The 22963-nt window shown below is 40.1% G+C and overlaps 1 pseudogene; it reads left to right on the forward strand.

The window, feature by feature from the left end:
* Nucleotides 1–602: 602 nt before the first annotated feature.
* Nucleotides 603–22963, forward strand: part of LOC114887516 — a 31676-nt pseudogene continuing 9315 nt past the window's right edge.

The raw sequence follows: 22963 nt of genomic DNA on the forward strand, positions 1-22963 counted from the left end.
GTGACCTTGATGCCACACCTTTACAGAGGCTTTTCCTCTTTCCTTATATCTTACTCTCCTTGCTCCCTGCTTCCTGCTTCCTGGGTTACCTCCCAAATAAACCACTTGTATCCAAAGCCCTTGTTTCAGGGTGTACTTTCAGGAGAAACCTTACTAAAACATCAGGGTACTCATAATCTTCTGTGAATATTGAAATCACTAAAAATTATGACAGGAGTCATGTTGGAGAGAATGATAGTGAGTCAGGACCTAAATTAAGGAATGAGGGAGTATGACCTGGGGGCGGGGTTCAGCACATGATTGTGACAGAGGGTTAATGGATGGATAGTCCATTGACACCAAACTCAAAGCTGAGTGCTTTTAGGGAGGAGGGGAGGAGGATGATTTGGAAGTGGCAATGGGGAGAAAAGAAGACCAGCACACGAGCTCAGACTCAGTGGTATGTCAGCCATAACTTGAGAGAGATGCAGGAGAAGCACTGACTTCAGAGGAGAATCAAGTTTCACTTAGAATAAGAAAGTAAAAGACTATTAAGAGAAAAGTTTGAGGCTACGGAGGATTTTACTGCCTGTCCAGAGGCTTGCAGGTTGGGCAAAGGGGAGATGGAATCAGAAGGGTAAGTGCTGAGGTGTATCTGGATAAGCGGTAACCCTAGATGTTGGGGTTCCTTGTGGAGACTGACATAACAAAGCTAAAGGCATAATGAGATTGGTTTTAATGGTGGAAGGGCAGAAAATAGGGGTGTGTCAGGCAGTAGGGAAGGGTAGGGACCTTGCCAGAAACACACAGAGCTCTAGGGTCCCCTTCTCTGCTGCAGTTGAAAGTGCAGAAGCTGGGAAGGGCCGCTTCTACTTCACTCAAATACACAGGGTTCTTGGGAATTCTCTTGACCTTTACTAGAGGGGGCAGGGAACCGCGGAGAGACATGGGCTTATCTGAGGTACTGAGAATTCTGGAGAACAAAAAAAAATTATTTTTGGTCGTGCCACAAGGCTTGTGGGATCTTAGTTCCCTGACCAGGGATCAAACCCATGCCCCGCCCTGCTTTGGAAGTGAGATGTCTTAACCACTGGACTGCCAGGGAATTCCCTGGAGAACAAATTTGAATAACTTGTTTGTGGCTAGTCTTCTCAAAGCAACTGGTGAATAGTCACCTGTCCTTTTAATATCTTTCATTAACAATTGTTAACTAATGCCTGAAGCTTATGCCTCAATTATATTTTCTAGACAAGGATGAATTAAATAATATGGGCTTATGATATTCTATTTGTATTACAGAAAATCCCCCAAAAGCCAAAAAATAGCAGAAGTGTCCAAAGGTTAAAAATATTGCAGGGCTTCCCTGGTGGCGCAGTGGCTGAGAGTCCACCTGCCGATGCAGGGGACACGGGTTCGTGCCCCGGTCCGGGAAGATCCCACATGCCTTGGAGCGGCTGGGCCCGTGAGCCATGGCTGCTGAGCCTGCGCGTCCGGAGCCTGTGCTCCGCAACGGGAGAGGCCACAACAGTGAGAGGCCCAGCATACCGCAAAAAAAAACAAAACAAACAAACAAACAAGAAACAAAAAAAAATATATTGCAAAACAATACTGTAAGTCCCCACGATTATCAATTCTTGAAAAACCAGTGATTAGGTACGTGATTTCTGGAACAAATAGATATTTTAACCAATGTGTGGGGTTGACCAACTTCTATCCTGTGGGTCAAATTATATTCCACAATATCAGCTAGTTTTGTTGATTGACAGAACTGGGACTAGATTCAAGTCTTCAGATTTGTGATTTAAAGTTTTTCTTGTCTTAAGGATGGTTTCAGAAAAAAACAAAACAGACAAATACTCAAGGCACGTTTTGCTTGTTCTGTGAGGCTGAACTTACACTCCTGGACCTGATTCTTATCTCCTCTGAGGCTGCCTCACTGAAAACTCAAACTCTAGTTCCTCTTGCCCCCTGTCCACAGCAGTGAATCTCCCCTGTGTTACTCTCATGATGTACCCTAACTCTCTTCACATAGGAGAGGAGGGATTAAACCAGATGACTGCAGATTTTTGGACTTTTTTGCTAGACCCGTTTGCATATCCTCTGGACCTCTTTGCTCCAGTGCCCAAATCAAGCTCATTCTTTCTCTCTTACTCTCCCAGTGAGTAGATTCACCAGCAGTTGGAAACACTTCTTCATGAAGAGAGAAGACAAGTCAGAGGTTTTAACTCCGGGATCCTTAACCTTGCATTCTGGAGCCCTCCAGCGACCACCGTTGGTCTTGCGGCAGCTGTGATGGAAAGTGTTCAAAACAGCATCTCACTAGCTCCCCCCAAGTGGCATGTCAGTTAGCTACAGTGGCAGGAGCTGCCATCTGAGGTCACATTGACTTTTTGGCTTAAGGGGGATGTAAAAGATCCTGAAAGAAACATGTACAGGCACGTAATCACTTCTAATACTTGTTTCATTATCTATCATTACACAATTATTCACTTTCCCAATACCAGGAAAAAACTTTACCTTGCCTAATGAAGTGCTAAGTAGAACAAAAATTAGCAGTTTTTGGCCAGGTATAACACTTTATTCATGCTATCACTTGGAGACATCATCTAATTAGAATTTTTTTTATTGGAGTATAATTGCTTTACAATGTTCTGTTAGTTTCTGCTGTACACCAAAATGAATCAGCTATATGTACACATATATCCCCTACCTCTTGGACATCCCTCCCACTTCCCTCTCCCAATCCCACCCATCTAGGTCATTACAGAGCACCGAGCTGAGCTCCTTGTACTGTACAGCAGCTTCCCACTAGTTACCTATTTTACTCCTGGTAGTGTATATATGTCAATGCTAATCTCCCAATTCATCCCACCCTCCCCTTCCCCACCCTGTGTCCGCATGTCCGTTCTCTACATCTGTGTCTCTATTTCTGCCCTACAAATAGGCCCATCTGTACCATTTTTTTAGATTCCATATACATGTGTTAATATACGATATTGTTTTTCTCTTTCTGACTTACTTCACCCTGTATGACAGACTCTATGGCCATCCACATCTCTACAAATAACCCAATTTTGTTACTTTTTTATGGCTGAATAATATTCCATTGTATATATGTGCCACATCTTCTTTATCCATTCATCTGTCGACGGACACTTAGGTTGCTTCCATGTCCTGGCTATTGTAAATAGTGCTGCAATGAACATTGGGGTACATGTAACTTTTTGAGTTATGGTTTTCTCAGGGTATATGCCCAGTAGCAGGATTGCTGGGTCATATGGTAGTTCTATTTTTAGTTTTTTAAGGAACCTCCATACTGTTCTCCATAGTGGCTGTATCAACTTACATTCCCAACAGCAGTGCAAGAGGGTTCCCTTTTCTCAACAACATCTCTAGCATTTATTGTTTGTAGATCTTTTGATGATGGACATTCTGACTGGTGTGAGGTGGTACCTCACTATAGTTTTGATTTGCATTTCTCTAATGATTAGTGATGTTGAGCATCCTTTCATATGTCTGTTGGCAATCTGTATATCTTCTCTGGAGAAATGTCTATTTAAGTCTTCCACCCATTTTTTTTTTTTTTTTTCTTTGCGGTACGTGGGCCTCTCACTGTTGTGGCCTCTCCCGTTGTGGAGCACAGGCTCTGGACGTGCAGGCCCAGTGGCCATGGCTCATGGGCCCAGCCGCTCCATGGCATGTGGGATATCCCAGACCGGGGCACAAACCCACGTCCCCTGTATCGGCAGGCGGACTCTCAACCACTGCGCCACCAGGGAAGCCCCGCCCATTTTTTTGATTGGGTTGTTTGTTGTTTTGATATTGAGCTGCATGAGCTGCTTATATATTTTGGAGATTAATTCTCTGTCAGTTGCTTCATTTGCAAATATTTTCTCTCATTCTGAGGGTTGTCTTTTTGTCTTGTTTATGGTTTCCTTTGCGGTGCAGAAGCTTTTACGTTTAATTAGGTCCCATTTCTTTATTTTTGTCTTTATTTTCATTACTCTAGGAGGTGGGTCAAAAAAGATCTTGATGTGATTTATGTCAAAGAGTGATTTTCCTATGTTTTCCTCTAAGACTTTTAGAGTGTCTGGTGTTACATTTAGGTCTTTAATCCATTTTGAGTTTATTTTTGTGTGTGGTGTTAAGGGGTGTTCTAATTTCATTCTTTTAAATGTAGCTGTCCAGTTTTCCCCACACCACTTATTGAAGAGGCTGTTTTTTCTCCATTGTATATTCTTCCCCTCTTTGTCATAGATTAGGTTACCATAGGTGTGTGGGTTTATCTCTGGGCTTTCTATCCCATACCATTGATCTATATTTCTATTTTTGTGCCAGTACCATACTGTCTTGATTAGTGTAGCTTTGTAGTGTCTCCTGAAGTTGAGGAGCTTAATTCCCCCAACTCCGTTTTTCTTTCTCAAGATTGCTTTGGCTATTCGGGGTCTTTTGTGTTTCCATACAAATTGTAAAAGTTTTTGTTCTAGTTCTGTGAAAAATGCCATTGGTAATTTGATAGGGATTGTATTGAATCTAGACTGCTTTGGTTAGTATAGTCATTTTCACAATATTGAGTCTTCCGATCCGAGAACATTGTGTATCTCTCCATCTGTTTGTGTAATCTTTGATTTCTTTCATCAGTGTTTTATAGTTTTCTGAGTACAGATCTTTTGCCTCCTTAAGTAGGTTTATTTCTAGGTATTTTATTCTTTTTGTTGCAATGGTAAATGGGAGTGTTACCTTAATTTCTCTTTCTGATTTTTCATTGTTAGTGTATAGGAATGCAAGAGATTTCTGTGCGTGAATTTTGTATCCTGCAACTTTACCAAATTCATTGATTAGCTCTAGTAGTTTTTTGGTGGCATCTTTAGGATTTTCTATGTATAGTATGATGTCATCTGCAAACAGTGACAATTTTATTTCTTCTTATCCAATTTGTACTCCTTCTATTTCTTTTTCTTCTCTGATTGCTGTGGCTAGGACTTCCAAAACTATTTTCAATGATAGTGGTGAGAGTGGACATCCTAGTCTTTTTCCTGACCTTAGAGGAAACGGTTTCAGTTTTTCACCATTGAGAATGATTTTTGCTTTGGGTTTGTAGTGTATGGCCTTTATTATGTTGAGGTAGGTTCCCTCTATGCCCACTTTCTGGAGAGTTTTTATCATAAATGGGTGTTGAATTTTGTCAATAGCTTTTCTGCATCTATTGAGATGATCATATGGTTTTTATTCTTCAATTTGTTAATATGGAGTATCACATTGATTGATTTGCACATATTGAAGAATCCTTGCATCCCTGGGATAAATCCCACGTAATCATGATGTATGGTCCTTTTAATGTGTTGTTTTATTTTGTTTGCTAATATTTTGTTGAGGTTTTTTGTGTGTGGTGTTAAGGTGATACTGGTCTGTAATTTTCTTTTTTGGGGATATCTTTGTCTGGTTTTGGTATCAGGGTGATGGTGGCCTTGTAGAACAAGCTTGGAAGTGTTCCTCCCTCTGCAATTTTTTGGAAGAGTTTGAGAAGGATATGTATTAACTCTTCTCTAAATGTTTGATAGACTTTGCCCATGAAGCCATCTGGTCCTGGGCTTTTGTTTGTTGGAAGATTTTTAATTACAGTTTCAGTTTCATTACCTGTGATTGGTCTGTTCATATTTTCTATTTCTTCCTGGTTCAGTCTTGGAAGGTTGTACCTTTCTAAGAATTTGTCCATTTCTTCCAGGTTGTCTATATAATTGGCATATAGTTGCCTGTAATAATCTCTTATGATCCTTTGTATTTCTGCAGTGTCAGTTGTAATTTCTCCTTTGTCATTTCTAATTTTATTGATTTGAATCCTCTCCCTGTTTTCTTAATGAGTCTGGCTAAAGGTTTATCAATTTTATTTATCTTCTCAAAGAACCAACTTTTACTTTTATTGATGTCTGCTATTGTTTTCTTTGTTTCTATTTCATTTATTTCTGGTCTGATCTTTATGATTTCTTTCCTTCTGCTGACTTTGGGTTTTCTTTGTTCTTCTTTCTCTAGTTGCTTTAGGTGCAAGGTTAGATTGTTTGTTTGAGATTTTTCCTGTTTCTTGAGGTGAGATTGAATTGCTATAAACTTCCCTCTTAGAACTGCTTTTGCTGCATCGCATAGATTTTGGGTCATTGTGTTTTCATTGTCATTTGTTTCTAGGTATTTTTTGATTTCCTCTTTGATTTCTTCAGTGATCTCTTAGTTATTTAGTAGTGTATTGTTTAGCCTCCATGTGTTTGTGGGGTTTTTTTTTCACATTTTAATTAATTAATTAATTTATTTATTTTTGGCTGTGTTGGGTCTTTGTTTCTGTGCAAGGGCTTTTCTCTAGTTGTGGCAAGCGGGGGCCACTTTTCATCGCGGTGCGCGGGCCTCTCACTATCGCGGCCTCTCTTCTTGCAGAGCACAGGCTCCAGACGCGCAGGCTCAGTAGTTGTGGCTCACGGGCCTAGTTGCTCCGTGGTGTGTGGCGTCGTCCCAGACCAGGGCTCGAACCTGTGTCCCCTGCATTAGCAGGCAGATTCTCAACCACTGCGCCACCAGGGAAGCCCATGTTTGTGTTTTTTATAGTTTTTTCCTGTGATTGATTTCTAATCTCATAGCATTGTGGTAGGAAAAGATGCTTGATAAAATTTGTATTTTCTTAAATTTCCTGAGGCTTGATTTTTGGCCCAAGATGTGATCTATCCTGGAGAATGTTCCGTGTGCACTTGAGAAGAACTTGTATTCTGTCACTTTCAGGTGGAATGTCCTATAAATATCAGTTAAATCTATATGGTGTATTGTGTCATTTAAAGCTTGTGTTTCCTTATTTACTTTTTTTTTTTTTTGGCTGCATTGGGTCTTTGTTGCTGCTCACACAGGCTTTCCCTAGTTGAGGCAAGTGGGGGCTACTCTTCGTTTCGGTGTGCGGGCTTCTTTCTCATTGCAGTGGCTTCTCTTGTTGTGGAGCATGGGCTCTAGGTGTGCGGGCTTCAGCAGTTGCAGCACACGGCCTCAGTAGTTGTGGCTTACAGGCTCTAGAGCGGCGCAGGGTCAGTAGTTGTTGTACATGGGCTTAGTTGCTCCATGGCATGTGGGATCTTCCCAAACCAGGGATTGAATCCATGTCCTCTGCATTGGCAGGCAAATTCTTAACCACTGTGCCACCAGGGAAGTCCCTCCTTATTTACTTTCTGTCTGGATGATCTGTCCATTGGTGTAAGTGGGGCGTCAAAGTCCCCCACCATTATGGTGTTACTGTTGATTTTCCCTTTTAGCATTTGCCTTATGTACTGTGGTGCTCCTATGTTGGGTGCATAATTATTTATAATCTTTTTCTTGGATTGATCCCTTGATCATTATGTAGTGATCTTCCTTGTCTCTTGTAACAGTCTTTATTTTTAAGACTTTAGACTTTTTAAAATCTGATATGAGTATTGCTACTCCAGCTTTCTTCGATCACCTCACTTTCATTCTGTATGTGTCCCTAGGTCTGAAGTGGGTCTCTTGTAGACAGCATATATATGAGTCTTGTTTTTGTATCCATTCAGCCAGTGTGTCTTTTGGTTGGAGCATTTAATCCATTTACATTCAAGGTAATTATCGATATGTATGTTCCTATGACCATTTTCTTGATTGTTTTGTTTTTGTGGGTCTTTTTCTTTTCTTGTATTTCCTGCTTAGAAAAGTTCCTTTAGCATTTGTTGTAAAGCTGGTTTTGTGGTGCTGAATTCTCTTAACTTTTGCTTGTCTGTAAAGCTTTTGATTTCTCCATCGAATCCGAATGAGATCCTTGCTGGGTAGAGTAATCTTGGTTGTAGGTTTTTCCTTTTCATCACTTTAAATATATCCTGCCACTGCCTTCTGGCCTGCAGAATTTCTGCTAAAAACCAGCTGATAACCTTATGGGGATTCCCTTGTATGTTATTTGTTGCTTTTCCCTTGCTGCTTTTAATATTTTTTTCTTTGTATTTAATTTTTGTTAGTTTGATTAATATGTGTCTCGGCATGTTTCTTCTTGGGTTTATCCTGTATGGACTCTCTGCACTTCCTGGACCTGGGTGGCTATTTCCTTTCCTAGTTTAGGGAAGTTTTCCACTATAATCTCTTTAAATATTTTCTCAGAACCTTTCTCTTTGTCTTCCTTTTTTTTTTTTTTGCGGTACTCGGGCCCCTCACTGTTGTGGCCTCTCCTGTTGCCGAGCACACGCTCCGGACACGCAGGCTCAGCAGCCATGGCTCACGGGCCCAGCTGCTCCGCAGCATGTGGAATCTTCCCGGACCAGGACACGAGCCCGTGTCCCCTGCATCGGCAGGCGGACTCTCAACCACTGCACCACCAGGGAAGCCCTGTCGGTTTTTTTTAAAAAACATTTATTTATTTACTTATTTGGCTCCACCAGGTCTTAGTTGCAGCACGTGGGATCTTCGTTGCCATGTGCAGGATCTTCATTGTGGCACGCAGGTTCTTTAGTTATGACATGTGAACTCTTAGTTGTGGCATGTGGAATCTAGTTCCCTGACCAAGAATCAAACCCAGGACCCCTGCATTGGGAGCACATACTCTTAGCCACTGGACCACCAGGGAAGTCCTCTCTTTCTCTTCTTTTTCTGAGACCCCTACAATTCAAATGTTGGTGCATTTAATGTTGTCCCAGAGGTCTCTGAGGCTGTTCTCATTTCTTTTTATTCTTTTTTCTTTATTCTGCTTCTCAGCTGTCATTTCCACCATTCTATCTTCCAGCTTACTTATTCGTTCTTCTGCTTCAGTTATTCTGCTATTGATTCCTTTTAGTGTATTCTTCATTTCAGTTATTGTGTTGTTCATCTCGGTTAGTTCCTTAATTCTTCTAGGTCCTTGTTAACCATTTCTTGTATTTTCTCGATCTGTGCCTCCATTCTATTTCCAAGATTTTGGATCATCTTTACTACCAGTACTCTGTATTCTCTTTCAGGTAGGTTGCTTATTTCCTCTTCATTTATTTGGTCTTGTAGGTTTTTACTTTGCTCCTTCGTCTGTACCATATTTTTTTGTCATCTCATTTTTTTGATCATTGGGGCTGTGTTCCTGTTTTGCTGGTTGTTTGGCCTGAGGTGTCCAGCACTGGAGTTTGCAGACTGTTGGGTGGAACCTCGTCTTGGTGCTGAGATGAAGCCCTCCAGGAGAGCTAACACTGATTAATATTCCCTGGGGTCTGAGGTTCCCTGGTTTGGAGTTGGCACTCCCACAACAGGAGCTCAGGCCTGACCCCCAGCCTGGGGACCAAGACTCAGCAAGCCATGCAGCACGGCCAAAAAAAAAACAAGGCAACAAACCAAAATGAGCAGAACAATAACAAAGAATAAAAAATAAAATAAAATTAGAAAAATAAAAAATATATTAGAAAAGATAAAACTGTAAGAACAACAACAAAGCAAAGCAGAACCACAACAGCAGAAAAAAATTAAAGAAAGAAAAAAAAAAGCTGGAAAAGGCCTTGGCGGGGGGGGGGGGGCGGGTCTCAGGCCTGAGACCCTCGGGACCCTTGAGGCTGGAAGAGGATCTGGGGGAGTGGCTTAGGCCCAGGATCTGTGTGAGCTGAAAAAGGCCCTGCTAGGGAGGGGCAGGGCTTAGGTTCAGGATGGAAAAGGCCCTGGGGGGCCGGGGTTAGGCTCAGGGGAGGTAGGGTGTGGGTGGGGTGGGTGGCAGTTGGGCTTGGGGCATGGGGGTGAGGGAAGCTTAGGTTCAGGACCCGCATGGCTGGAGGGGGTCCTGGAGGGCTGAGGATCAGACCCAGTGCCCCAGCAGCCTCACCAGGGCTTGAGCGACCAGGGGAGACACTTACCACATTCCCCTCTGATCCCCAAATACCCCAAAGGTCTTTCCCCATCCCCGCTGATCCCCTCGCAGTGCATTAGCACCTCCGATCATGAGAATCCCTCCCCTCTCCCAGCCACCCCTCAGGGTTGCTCGTCCCATCCCACCTCCACTTTTCCTCCCTCCCCTTTCCCCCCACATCCTACCTCGTTGTGCAGGGATTCCTCCCGTCCCCTTTGGTGCCTGAGGTCCCTCACCAGCACCTGGTTGGTGCCCTAGTTGAGAGGAGACACAAACTCCATGTCCTCCTACTCTGCCATCTTGACTCTGACTTGTCTAATTACAATTTTATTTTTAAATTATATAATACTTTTAATTTAAGGAACTATCTTTTAAAATCCTTGTTTTTATTTTTTTATTATTATTTTTTTTTTGCAGTACGTGGGCCTCTCACTGTTGTGGCCTCTCCCGTTGCGGAGCACAGGCTCCAGACGCACAGGCTCAGCGGCCATGGCTCACGGGCCCAGCCGATCCACGGCATGTGGGATCTTCCCGGACTGGGGCACGAACCTGTGTCCCCTGCATCGGCAGGCGGACTCTCAACCACTGCACCACCAGGGAAGCCCTAAAATCCTTGTTTTTAAATTCTCAATTTAGACAATTTACAAGATAAGGATGGACTATGAAAGTAATATTTTAGTAATCAAATTTAAAAGATACCTTCTACCTGAAACTCAATTCTTTAATTGAATTATATATGAAGAGAATTGTCATAGGATTCCTGCTGTGCCAAAGCAACCTAGTAATTACAGTACAATAAATGGGTCCTGCTGTACATTTTGTTAGTAACTTGAAACCATGAACCTCAGATTGGGACCCAAACTCACATGCCGGAACTCGAACCCAGCCTAAACCAGGTTGGGACTTCAACCCATGCGGCCAGGCCTCAAACCCGTCCAAAGCCCATGGTCTTTTAACTGAGATCACACGCCTGGTTTCAGGACTTAATGAAGCCCAGGTTGCTGATGTCTCATTTCAGAAAAAAGTCAGTGAGAGACAAGGTGATAGGTAAGAAACGGATTTATTTAGAGAGAAACACTCCACAGACAGAGTGTGGACCATCTCAGAAGGTGAGAAAGGCACCAGGGTATGGGGTTGTCAGTTTTTATAGGAGTGGGTAATTTCATAGGCTAATGAGAGGGAGGAGTATGCTAACTGTTGTGGGGAACAGGTGGGGATTTCCAGAAATTGGGTCACTGCCCACTTTTTGGTTGGCTTTGGAAATGTCATTTAGCTTGCTGATGTGTTACGATGGGGCATACTGAGGCTTAAGGTCTAGTGGAAGTCGACTTGTCCACCATCTTGGACCTATTTGATTCTAATCAGTTTATGTCTTGTCCTCAGGCTATGTCATTCTTTTAAATGTTGTGCCCTGCCCCCTCCCCTCATGTTTCATCTTTTTTTTTTTTTTTTTTTTACAATGTTCAGGCTGTAAATCCTGAAATCACACCTACGATATAGGTGTGTAGGCCTGAAAAGAGTTAGGCAGGATGTGTGGATCTTACAGCACTTGGAGGATTGCCAGACTGAAGAATTCCTTTTTTTTTAAATTTAATTTAATTTATTTTTTTATACAGCAGGTTCTTATTGGTCATCAATTTTATACATATCAGTGTATACATGTCAAACCCAATCGCCCAATTCAGCACACCACCATCCCCACTCCCCATGGCTTTCCCCCCTTGGTGTCCATATGTTTCTCCTCTACATCTGTGTCTCAACTTCTGCCCTGCAAACTGGTTCATCTGTACCATTTTTCTAGGATCCACATACATGAGTTAATATACGATATTTCTCTTTCTGACTTACTTCACTCTGTATGACAGTGTCTAGATCAAACCACGTCTCCACCAATGACCCAATTTCATTCCTTTTTCTGGCTGAGTAATATTCCATTGTATATATGTACCACATCTTCTTTATCCATTCATCTGTCAATGGGCATTTAAGTGGCTTCCATGACCTGGCTATTGTAAATAGTGCTGCAATGAACATTGGGGTGCATGTGTCTTTTTGAATTATGGTTATCTCTGGGTATATGCCCAGTAGTGGGATTGCTGGACCATATTGTAATTCTATTTTTAGTTTTTTAAGGAACCTCCATACTGTTCTCCATAGTGGCTGTATCAAATTACATTCCCACCAACAGTGCAAGAGGGTTCCCTTTTCTCCACACCCTCTCCAGCATTTGCTGTTTGTAGATTTTCTGATGATGGGCATTTCTAACTGGTGTGAGGTGATACCTCACTGTAGTTTTGATTTGCATTTCTCTAATAATTAGTGATGTTGAGCAGCTTTTCATATGCTTCTTGGCCATCTGTATGTCTTCTTTGGAGAAATGTCTATTTAGGTCTTCTGCCCATTTTTGGATTAGGTTGTTTGTTTCTTTAATACTGAGCTGCATGAGCTGTTTATATAGTTTGGAGATTAATCCTTTGTCCATTGATTCGTTTGCAAATATTTTCTCCCATTCTGAGGGTTGTCTTTTCTTCTTGTTTATGGTTTCCTTTGCTGTGCAAAAGCTCTTAAGTTTCATTAGGTCCCATTTGTTTATTTTTGTTTCTATTTCCATTACTCTAGGAGGTGGATCAAAAAAGATCTTGCTGTGATTTATGTCAAAGAGTGTTCTTCCTATGTTTTCCTCTAAGAGTTTTATAGTGTCCCGTCTTACATTTAGGGTTCAAATCCATTTTGAGTTTATTTTTGTGTATGGTGTTAGGGAGTGCTCTAATTTCATTCTTTTACATGTAGCTGTCCAGTTTTCCCAGCACCACTTATTGAAGAGACTGTCTTTTCTCCATTGTATATCCTTGCCTCCTTTGTCATAGATTAGTTGACCATAGGTGAGTGGGTTTATCTCTGGGCTTTCTATCTTGTTCCATTGATCTATGTTTCTGTTTTTGTGCCAGTACCATATTGTCTTGATTACTGTAGCTTTGTAGTATAGTCTGAAGTCAGGGAGTCTGATTCCTCCAGTTCCATTTTTTTTCCCTCAAGACTGCTTTGGCTATTTGGGGTCTTTTGTGTTTCCATACAAATTTTAAGATTTTTTGTTCTAGTTCTGTAAAAAATGCCATTGGTAATTTGATAGGGATTGCATTGAATCTGTAGATGGCTTTGGGTAGTATAGTCACTTTCACAATACTGATTCTTCCAATCCAAGAACATGGTATATCTCTCCTTCTGTTGGTGTCATCTTTAATTTCTTTCAACAGTGTCTTATAGTTTTCTGCATACAGGTCTTTTGTCTCCCTAGGTAGGTTTATTCCTAGGTATTTTATTCTTTTTGTTGCAGTGGTAAATGGGAGTGTTTCCTTAATTTCTCTTTCAGATTTTTCATCATTAGTGTATAGGAATGCAAGAGATTTCTGTGTTTTGTATCCTGCAACTTTACCAAATTCATTGATTAGCTCTAGTAGTTTTCTGGTAGCATCTTTAGGATTCTCTATGTATAGTATCATGTCATCTGCAAACAGTGACTGTTTTACTTCTTCTTTTCCAGTTTTTATTCCTTTTCTTTCTTTTTCTTCTCTGATGCCGTGGCTAGGACTTCCAAAACTATGTTGAATAATAGTGGTGAGAGTGGACGTCCTTGTCTTTTTTTTTTTTTTTTTGCACGGGCCTCTTACAGTTGTGGCCTCTCCCATTGTGGAGCACAGGCTCCGGACGCACAGGCTCAGCAACCATGGCTCACGGGCCCAGCTGCTCTGCAGCATGTGAGATCTTCCCGGACTGGGACATGAACCCACGTCCCCTGCATCAGCAGGTGGGCTCTCAATGACTGCGCCACCAGGGAAGCCCGACGTCCTTGTCTTGTTCCTGATCTTAGAGGAAATGGTTTCAGTTTTTCACCATTGAGAATGATGTTTGCTGTGGGTTTGTCATATATGGTCTTTATTACGTTGAGCTAGGTTCCCTCTATGTCCACTTTCTGGAGAGCTTTTATCATAAATTGGTGTTGAATTTTGTCAAAAGCTTTTTCTGCATCTACTGAGATGATCATATGGCTTTTATTCTTCAATATGTTAATATGGCATATCACATTGATTGATTTGTGTATATTGAAGAATCCTTGCATCCCTGGGATAAATCCCACTTGATCATGGTGTATGATCCTTTTAATGTGTTGTTGGATTCTGTTTGCTAGTATTTTGTTGAGGATTTTTGCATCTATATTCATCAGTGATATTGGTCTGTATTTTTCTTTTCTTTTCTTTTAACTTTTTTATTGGAGTATAGTTGCTTTACAATGGTGTGTTAGTTTCTGCTTTATAACAAAGTGAATCAGTTATACATATACATATATCCCAGTATCTCTTCTTTCTTGCATCTCCCTCCCTCCCACCCTCCCTATCCCACCCTTCTAGCTGGTCACAAAGCACAGAGCTGATCTCCATGTGTTATGCAACTGCTTCCTACTAGCTATCTATTTTACATTTGGCAGTGTATATATGTCCATATTTACACTACCACTCCCACACTTTGTCCCAGCTTGCCCTTCTCCCTCCCTGTGTCCTCAAGTTCATTCTCTAGTAGGTCTGCGTCTTTATTCCCATCTTGTCCCTAGGTTCTTCATGACCATCTTTTTTTTTTTTTTTTTTAGATTCCATATATATGTGTTAGGGTATGGTATTTGTTTTTCTCTTTATGACTTACTTCGCTCTGTATGACACACTCTAGGTCCATCCACCTCACAAATAATAACTCAATTTCGTTTCTTTTTATGGCTGAGTAATATTCCATTGTATATATATGTGCCGCATCTTTTTTATCCATTCATCTGTCGATGGACACTTAGGTTGATTTCATGTCCTGGCTATTGTAGATAGAGCTGCAATGAACATTGTGGTACGTGACTCTTTTTGAATTATGGTTTTCTCAGGGTATATGCCCTGTAGTGGGATTGCTGAGTTGTGTGGTAGTTCTATTTTTAGTTTTTTAAGGAACCTCCATACTGTTCTCCATAGTGGTTTTATCAATTTACGTTCCCACCAACAGTGTATGAGGGTTCCCTTTTCTCCACACCCTCTCCAGCATTTATTGTTTCTAGATTTTTTTATGATGGCCATTCTGACCAGTGTGAGATGATATCACATTGTAGTTTTGATTTGCATTTCTCTAATGATTAATGATGTTGAGCATTCTTTTGTGTGTTTGTTGGCAATTGGTTGTAATTTTCTTTTTTTGTAGTATCTTTGTCTGGTTTTGGTGTCAGGGTGATGGTGGCCTCATAGAATGAGTTTAGGAGTGTTCCTTCCTCTGCAATTTTCTGGAAGAGTTTGAGAAGAATGGGTGTTAGCTCTTCTCTAAATGTTTGATAGAATTCACCTTGAAGCCATCTGGTCCTGGACTTTTGTTTGTTGGAAGATTTTTAATCACCGTTTCAATTTCATTACTTGTGATTGGTCTGTTCATATTTTCTATTTCTTCTTGGTTCAGTCTTGGAAGGTTATACCTTTCTAAGAATTTGTCCATTTCTTCCAGGTTGTCCATTTTTTTGGCATAGAGTTGCTTGTACTAGTCTCTTAAGATGCTTTGTATTTCTGTGGTGTCAGTTGTAACTTCTCCTTTTTCATTTCTAATTTTATTGATTTGAGCCCTCTCCCTCTTTTTCTTGATGAGTCTGGCTAATGGTTTATCAATTTTGTTTATCTTCTCAAAGTATCAGCTTTTAGTTTTATTGATCTTTGGTATTGTTTTCTTTGTTTCTATTTCACTTATTTCTGCTCTGATCTTTATGATTTCTTTCCTTCTTCTAACTTTGGGTTTTGTTTGTTCTTCTTTCTCTAGTTCCTTTAGGTGTAAGGTTAAATTGTTTATTTGAGATTTTTCTTATTTCTTGAGGTAGGCTTGTATAGCTATAAAGTGCCCTCTTAGAACTTCTTTTGCTGCATCCCATAGGTTTTGGATCGCTGTGTTTTCATTGTCATTTGTCTCTAGTTATTTTTTGATTTCCTCTTTGATTTCTTCAGTGATCTCTTGTTTATTTAGTAACATATTGTTTAACCTCCATGTGTTTGTATTTTTTACATTTTTTTCCCTGCAATTCATTTCTAATCTTGTATCGTTGTGGTCAGAAAAGATGCTTGATATGATTTCAATTTTCTTAAATTTACTGAGGCTTGATTTGTGACCCAAGATGTGATCTATCCTGGATAATGTTCCCTGTACACTTGAGAAGAAAGTGTAATCTGCTGTTTTTGGATGGAATGTCCTATAAATATCAATTAAATCTATCTGGTCTATTGTGTCATTTAAAGTTTCTGTTTCCTTATTTATTTTCATTTTGGATGATTTGTCCATTGGTGTAAGTGAGGTGTTAAAGTCCCCCGCTATTACTGTGTTACTGTCGGTTTCCTCCTTTAGAGCTGTTAGCAGTTGTCTTATGTATTGAGGTGCTCCTATGTTGGGTGCATATATATTTATAACTGTTATGTCTTCTTCTTGGATTGATCCCTTGATCATTAGGTAGTGTCCTTCCTTGTCTCTTGTAACATTCTATTTTTTTCTTTTTTTTTTTTTGCAGTTCGTGGACCTCTCACTGTTGTGGCCTCTCCCATTGCGGAGCACAGGCTCCGGACGCACAGGATCAGCGGCCATGGCTCACAGGCCTAGCCACGCCATGGCATGCGGGATCTTCCCAGGCCGGGGCACGAACCCATGTCCCCTGCATCAGCAGGTGGACTCTCAACCACTTCGCTACCAGGGAAGCCCAACATTCTTTATTTTAAAGTCTATTTTATCTGATATGAGTATTGCTACTCCAGTTTTCTTATGATTTCCATTTGCATGGAATATCTTTTACCATCCCCTCACTTTCAGTCTGTATGTGTCCCTAGGTCTGAAGTGGGTCTCTTGTAGACAGCATATATATGGGTCTTGTTTTTGTATCCATTCAGCAAGCCTGCATCTTTTGGTTGGAGCATTTAATCCATTCATGTTTAAGGTAATTATCGATATGTATGTTCCTATGACCATTTTCTTAATTGTTTTGGGTTTGTTTTTGTAGGTCCTTTTCTTCTCTTGTGTTTCCCACTTAGAGAAGTTCCTTTAGCATTTGTTGCAGAGCTGCTTTGGTGGTGCTGAATTCTCTTAGTTTTTGCTTGTCTGTAAAGCTTTTGATTTCTCCATCAAATCTGAATGAGATCCTTGCCGGGTAGGGTAATCTTGGTTGTAGGTTCTTCCCTTTCATCACTTTAAGTATATCATGCCACTCCCTTCTCGCTTGTAGAATTTCTGCTGAAAAATCAGCTGTTAACCTTATGGGAGTTCCCTTGTATGTTATTTGTCATGGTTATGTGATTAATTTTTTTAAATTCTAACATCTATTATACACAGCTTAGATATATTGACTTTCTGATTATTTTTCTGATTCTTTATCAGTCCCTTTACTGATGTATTTTCTTCCAAAAAACTACATTTTCTTCCAGTTTTTGTCTGATAGTGAAAAATAAAATTTTCATTTGCAGTATACTGAGAAAAAATGTTTACCTTGGATCTTCACTTGGCTTCTGTGAAAGAAACTTCATAAAATAATATGGGCAATTCCCATTACTAATCCTAACCATGTACAACAGAGGTCTGTACAGTAACATAGCAAAAATAAGTTACGTACTTTTACTTAGTCATTGCCTGTTTTAGACTAAGGAGCAGTGAGAGACATTTATGAATAATGATACCTCAGATCACTTTTGTTAAACGTCCTCTAATATTTGGATATTTGGTATCTGGCTTGTGTTGTCTTTTATACAAAGTTGTCTTCTTTCTTTGCACTTTAGTGTAACAACTTTGTGATTTCCTATCTTCTTCTTCAGACACTCAGGTCCACCTGAATTTCCTGTGATTGTGAGAGTAGAGAGTCCTTCCTCCTCAGAAATCAAAGAGGTCAATGATTCCTCAGAAAGTGTTCAGGAAGAGCCAGAGAAAATCAGTTTGAAACAAGAAGCATTGCCGGTACAAAGTTATCACTTTAAAGCTATAGAGAAGATTATTTTTCAAACGGAAGCCTGATTGCAACACAGCACAGCTTGTGTGAGGGTTCTGTGTTCTCCTCCCATCTGCATTGTATCCCCTTGAATGGTTCCCTAAAGCTTAGACCAAGGTGAATGGTGGACATTGGTGAATGGTGGACATTTGAACTCTAAGTAATAAAAATCAAAACATGTCGGTAATAATATATTTTCCTTTCCTTAGAACCTTAGGATATTAGATTTAGGGAGAACCTTAGTGATCATAAGGTAAAGAAATTGAGTTCTGAATGAATATAGTCAGCTGATTCAGTACTCTTGTTTTACAGATGAGAAAATTGACAGTTCTAGTTGAACTCTCTTTTTATAAGAGGAAAATAGGGTCTCATTTTAAATAAAAGTAAAGCTGAAAAAAGTTTCAATGTTGATATTCTCCTTTCCTAAAATAAAAAATATCAAGAAGCTACATTATATTACCAAATAAACCTGACCTCTAATGTCATTCCATACTTTTGTTTGTATGGACAGAAAAGAAAAATTGATTTTCATAAGAAATTTTTGCACCTCAAAAATAATATATTTATTTTATTTCAACTATAAAGCAGAGCTGAATATTTCTAGTAAATAAAGGAACACCATTTGGGGGGACCTTGTCTTTGTGCTACAAAGTCCATGTTTAATTTTAAAAAATTATTTAACATGATTTTATTTTCGTATGAAACATGAAACGTGAAAGGTTTCAAAACTAATTATCCCATTATTGTAGGACTATGGGAATTACTCTTTGATGTTCAAAAAAGAAAGTTAGATTTTTATTTTTTTAATTAAAATTAATGATAATATAGAGAAATTTTAAGAAAAGAACTTAGAAAATTATGAAATGTTAGAGTAGGAGAAATCTATAGTTCATGTAGAGTTACCCCCTTTCATTTTATAAATGAGCACCTACAATTTGTAGCACATAAGTGGTTTATTAGTAAATGGCAGAGTACGACAAGACCCTAGAGCATCTAACCTGCATTCCTTGTCATTTTAGATGCGTTGTATTCATTTCCTTCACGAGTAGACCAGGAGATTGTATTTCTAAAAACAATGATATACACTGGAGAAGCCTAAGAAGTTTAAACACTGGGACCACAGAATAGCAGATTCAGAATGCACTGAGAACCCTCGCAGCTCTTCTCTGTTTTGACAATACACTACAATGATGGTATCAAAGTGTTTAAGTATGTGTAAGCCCACAACAATCAAGAGATTTCAACATAGTTTTGAAAGACGGAGACAAGTGGAAGAGAGTGAAACTGAAGCAGTAGAACAGAGGAAAAGCATCACCTAGAATATGCACAGGGACCACCCGCAACTGAGGAGGATTCTGACCCCACCTGCAGAAGTATCCCCATGCTCAGATGTGCATGTAGGAGAGAGGGTGGAGTTAGTTAAAAGTGTGACTGAAATAGGGGAGCTCATTGAAGGGTTGTGTCTGGAGGAGTGGACTCCCAGCCCCGCCCTCACGCTCCTGAAATGAGATGATTTCTTTTTTTTTTTTTTTTCTGGTACGCGGGCCTCTCACTGTTGTGGCCTCTCCTGTTGCGGAGCACAGGCTCTGGACGCGCAGGCTCAGCGGCCATGGCTCATGGGCCCAGCCGCTCCGCGGCATGTGGGATCTTCCCGGACCGGGGCACAACCCGTGTCCCCTGCATCGGCAGGCGGACTCTCAACCACTGTGCCACCAGGGAAGCCCGAGATGATTTCATTTTGAAAACAGTGAAACTGGCGAGAACTAGGGCAGCTAGTATGAGTTTTTACACCCTAGAAAACTGTGTTTGGGGGGATCCTATTACAGTTACTCCCTGCTTCTTCCTGCATAAGAAGCCAATCAATCGTTGACTTCAGGGAGCTTTCTGTGCTCATTCTTAAATAGGAAATAACTGCCATTTGCCTGATAGTTGAGTAAAGCTTACAACATGAGAGAGGGGGAAAAAGAGTGAAAACATATCCTGGTAGGACCGGGGACAATTTTGGGAACAAAATAATTTAAGAAAATACCTTAATTAGTATCCTGAGAGAGGTTTAAAAGAGCTAGCAACTATAAAATAAGACTAGGGTGTTAATTAAAAAGAGAATGGTCAGAAAAAAAAAAAAAAAGAGAATGGTCAGAAACAAGAGAGGTGTCTTGGAAATGAAAATATGGTTGCTGAAATAAATTCAGTAGGAATATTAAAAATTTCTCAGTATATAAAAAAGAAAGACACAATGGAAAATATGATAGAAATATGTTAGAGAGGCTGCATCTGGGAGATCCAACATGTTACTATTAGAAACTCCAGACCCAGAAAAAAAAAATGGAGGGAAGCTGTCAAAAGGGCAAGAAAATCCCCCACAGCTGAAAGTGGACATCAGGCCTCAGATTTAAAATAGTTACTCAAGTTTTGAGCAAGGTGAACAAGAATAGACATACCTAGGCACGCTTCATTGTGAAACTTTAAAATACTGAAAAAATAAATTAAAATAGAATAAAATACTGAGAGGATACATCCATTCCAGAGAGAAAAATACTGGTCACCTAAAAAAAAAGAGTTAAAATCTGACTTTATCATAGTTGTCATCAGCACCACGAATCCTGGAAGGTGTTAGAAAGATACCTCCAAAGTTTTTCAGCCTCATAATTTTCACCCTAGGGGTTTGTATCCAGTCAAACTATCAGTCATAAGTGGAGGCTGAATAAGATATTTTGTACACAAAGAAATTTGAAAATTTTACCTCCTGTGCTACATCTTAAGCTATTTATAGAAATAATCGCGCAAAATGAGGCAATAAACCAAGAAGGAAGGTAATAGGGGATTCAGTGCAGAGAGCAGCTGGTCTAGATTGGAGAGGCTTCTGTTGATTGTGTGACTGAGAGCTTAGAAACACCTCGAGGCATATTGTACTTACTAGGTATTAGGCACAGTTGGAAGGGAGGAGGGAGAGGAAGAGGAGAAGGAACTTGAACTCCAGAGGAGAAAAGGCTATACTGACATAAACATGAAGCAAACTAAGCTATGGTTGATTTTTAACCTACTATTGATGAGGAAGAGAAGAATCCACTTGAACTTGACTCTATAGATGTCCCCCTTTTCAGTGACATACAGGGGTAATGACCACCTATCTAATTTGTTGTCGAAACCAGAACTTGTCCAAACTCCTTACACTTCAATAGTGTAAGGAGGCGCTCTAATGCTGTAACATCAGGACAACATGTATAAACTGGAACAGCCCAAGGAGGCTTAGGGTATGTGGTCACCCTGCACAAGGGCAGTGACACTGACACAGTATAGAACAAGGTGTAGTCTATACACAGAGACACAGTACATCTGCAGTTGGCAATATTAATTTACTTGTAATAATGGCAATACTGTCTTGGTTTGCAGCTTTTATTGTCAACTTGCATGTAATAACAAATAACTAACATAAACTATACTTAGTATGTATTTGCATTAACTTGGTATGTACTGAAATGCATTGTGTACCAGTATGTACTAAGTATATATTAGGCTCTAAGTGTTTTTGCATATATTAACTCATTTAATCCTCTGAATAGCCTTATGAGATTGGTGCTAATATCATTCCCACTTTTGAGAAAAGGAAGCTAAGACAGAGAAGGAACTTGCCCAGGCTGTACGTAATTTAGGGTTGGATTGAGGCTTTGAGTTTAGGCTCTCTGCCTGTTCTCTTAAACCTTACTCCCTACTGACTCTCAAATAACAGAAGAATTAACTGCACATATAACAGAATATAAATTTCAGCTTTGACAACGTAAAAGCTAGGTTTGGAAGGTAGACAAGAGGTAGAAAAAGGCAAAATGGTATGAATGTCCTCATTTTACAAAGCATGACATTGAGAGAGTTTATAGTTGATCAACAATTTAAGTTTTTAAGTATATCACTACAAGTCAAAGAGATCATGAGCAGTGGAATAACTAATGATGACATAACTTTACTGAGTAGTGTGGACATAGGAAAGAGTGTAAAGGAACTAAACCCTTACTTAGTAAATTAGAAAGTGAACAGATAATGCCTCAAATTTAGTCAGAAAATAGTCATATAAGAGTATTACCTGGAAATGGAGAAGAATTCAAACTAACAATAGTTGGACCTCCCTGGTGGTGCAGTGGTTAAGAATCTGCCTGCCAAGGCAGGGGACACGGGTTCGAGCCCTGGTCCGGGATGATCCCACACGCCACGGAGCAATGAAGCCCATGCGCCACAACTACGGAGCCTGTGCTCTAGAGCCTGCGAGCCACAACTACTGAGCCCACATGCCACAACTACTGAAGCCCGTGTGCCTAGATCCTGTGCTCCACGACATGAGAAGCCACTGCAATGAAGAGTAGCCCCCACTCGCTGCAACTAGAGAAAGGCTGCACACAGCAATGAAGACCCAAAACGGCCAAAAATAAATAAATAAGAATAATAAAATAAGAATTAAAAAATACCAATAGTTGACGCAAACCTCATAAAAAAGGAAATCCAAACAGCCAGTAAACACAGAAAAGTGTACAACTTCATTATGTAATAAGAGAAAAGTGAGTCCAAACCAATGAAACTACATGCCAATCAGATTGACAAATACATAAAGTCTGGTAGTATCAGGTATTGTAGACCTGGAGTACTATGGGAATCTTCTACCCTGCTTATACTGGAGTATAAATCGACACAACTTTGGAAAGCATTTAGCACTCTCCATCAACTGAAGGTATATAAATAGCCTGTGACCCAGCAGCCCTCACCCCCGCCCTGTGTAAATGCACCAGAATAACCGGTACAGCAGGATTCCTGTCCATGATTTGCATTAGCACAAACCGAAAACAAACCAGATGTCCATCAAGAGTCAAAAATTAAATAAATTATGTGTATTCGTACAGTGGGAAAACTATCAAGCAATAAAATTGAATGAACTAGAGCAACAGGCAGCATCGTGGATGAATTTTTTAAACCAATGTTGAGTGAAAGAAATAAGATAGAAAAGAATTCATAAACTATGATCCTCTACATAAAGTTAGATGTTGACAAAACTAAACTCTTTTGTTAGGGATGCATGCAGGTTAAAGGAAATGATTGTGGAGAAATGAGGATGGTGTTTAACCGGGAAGAGGGAAGGAGATTGTGATGAGAAAAGG

This window comes from Monodon monoceros, unplaced genomic scaffold, assembly GCF_005190385.1.
Source record: "Monodon monoceros isolate NGI ecotype Baffin Bay Population unplaced genomic scaffold, NGI_Narwhal_1 Super_Scaffold_7, whole genome shotgun sequence".
NCBI lineage: Eukaryota > Metazoa > Chordata > Mammalia > Artiodactyla > Monodontidae > Monodon > Monodon monoceros.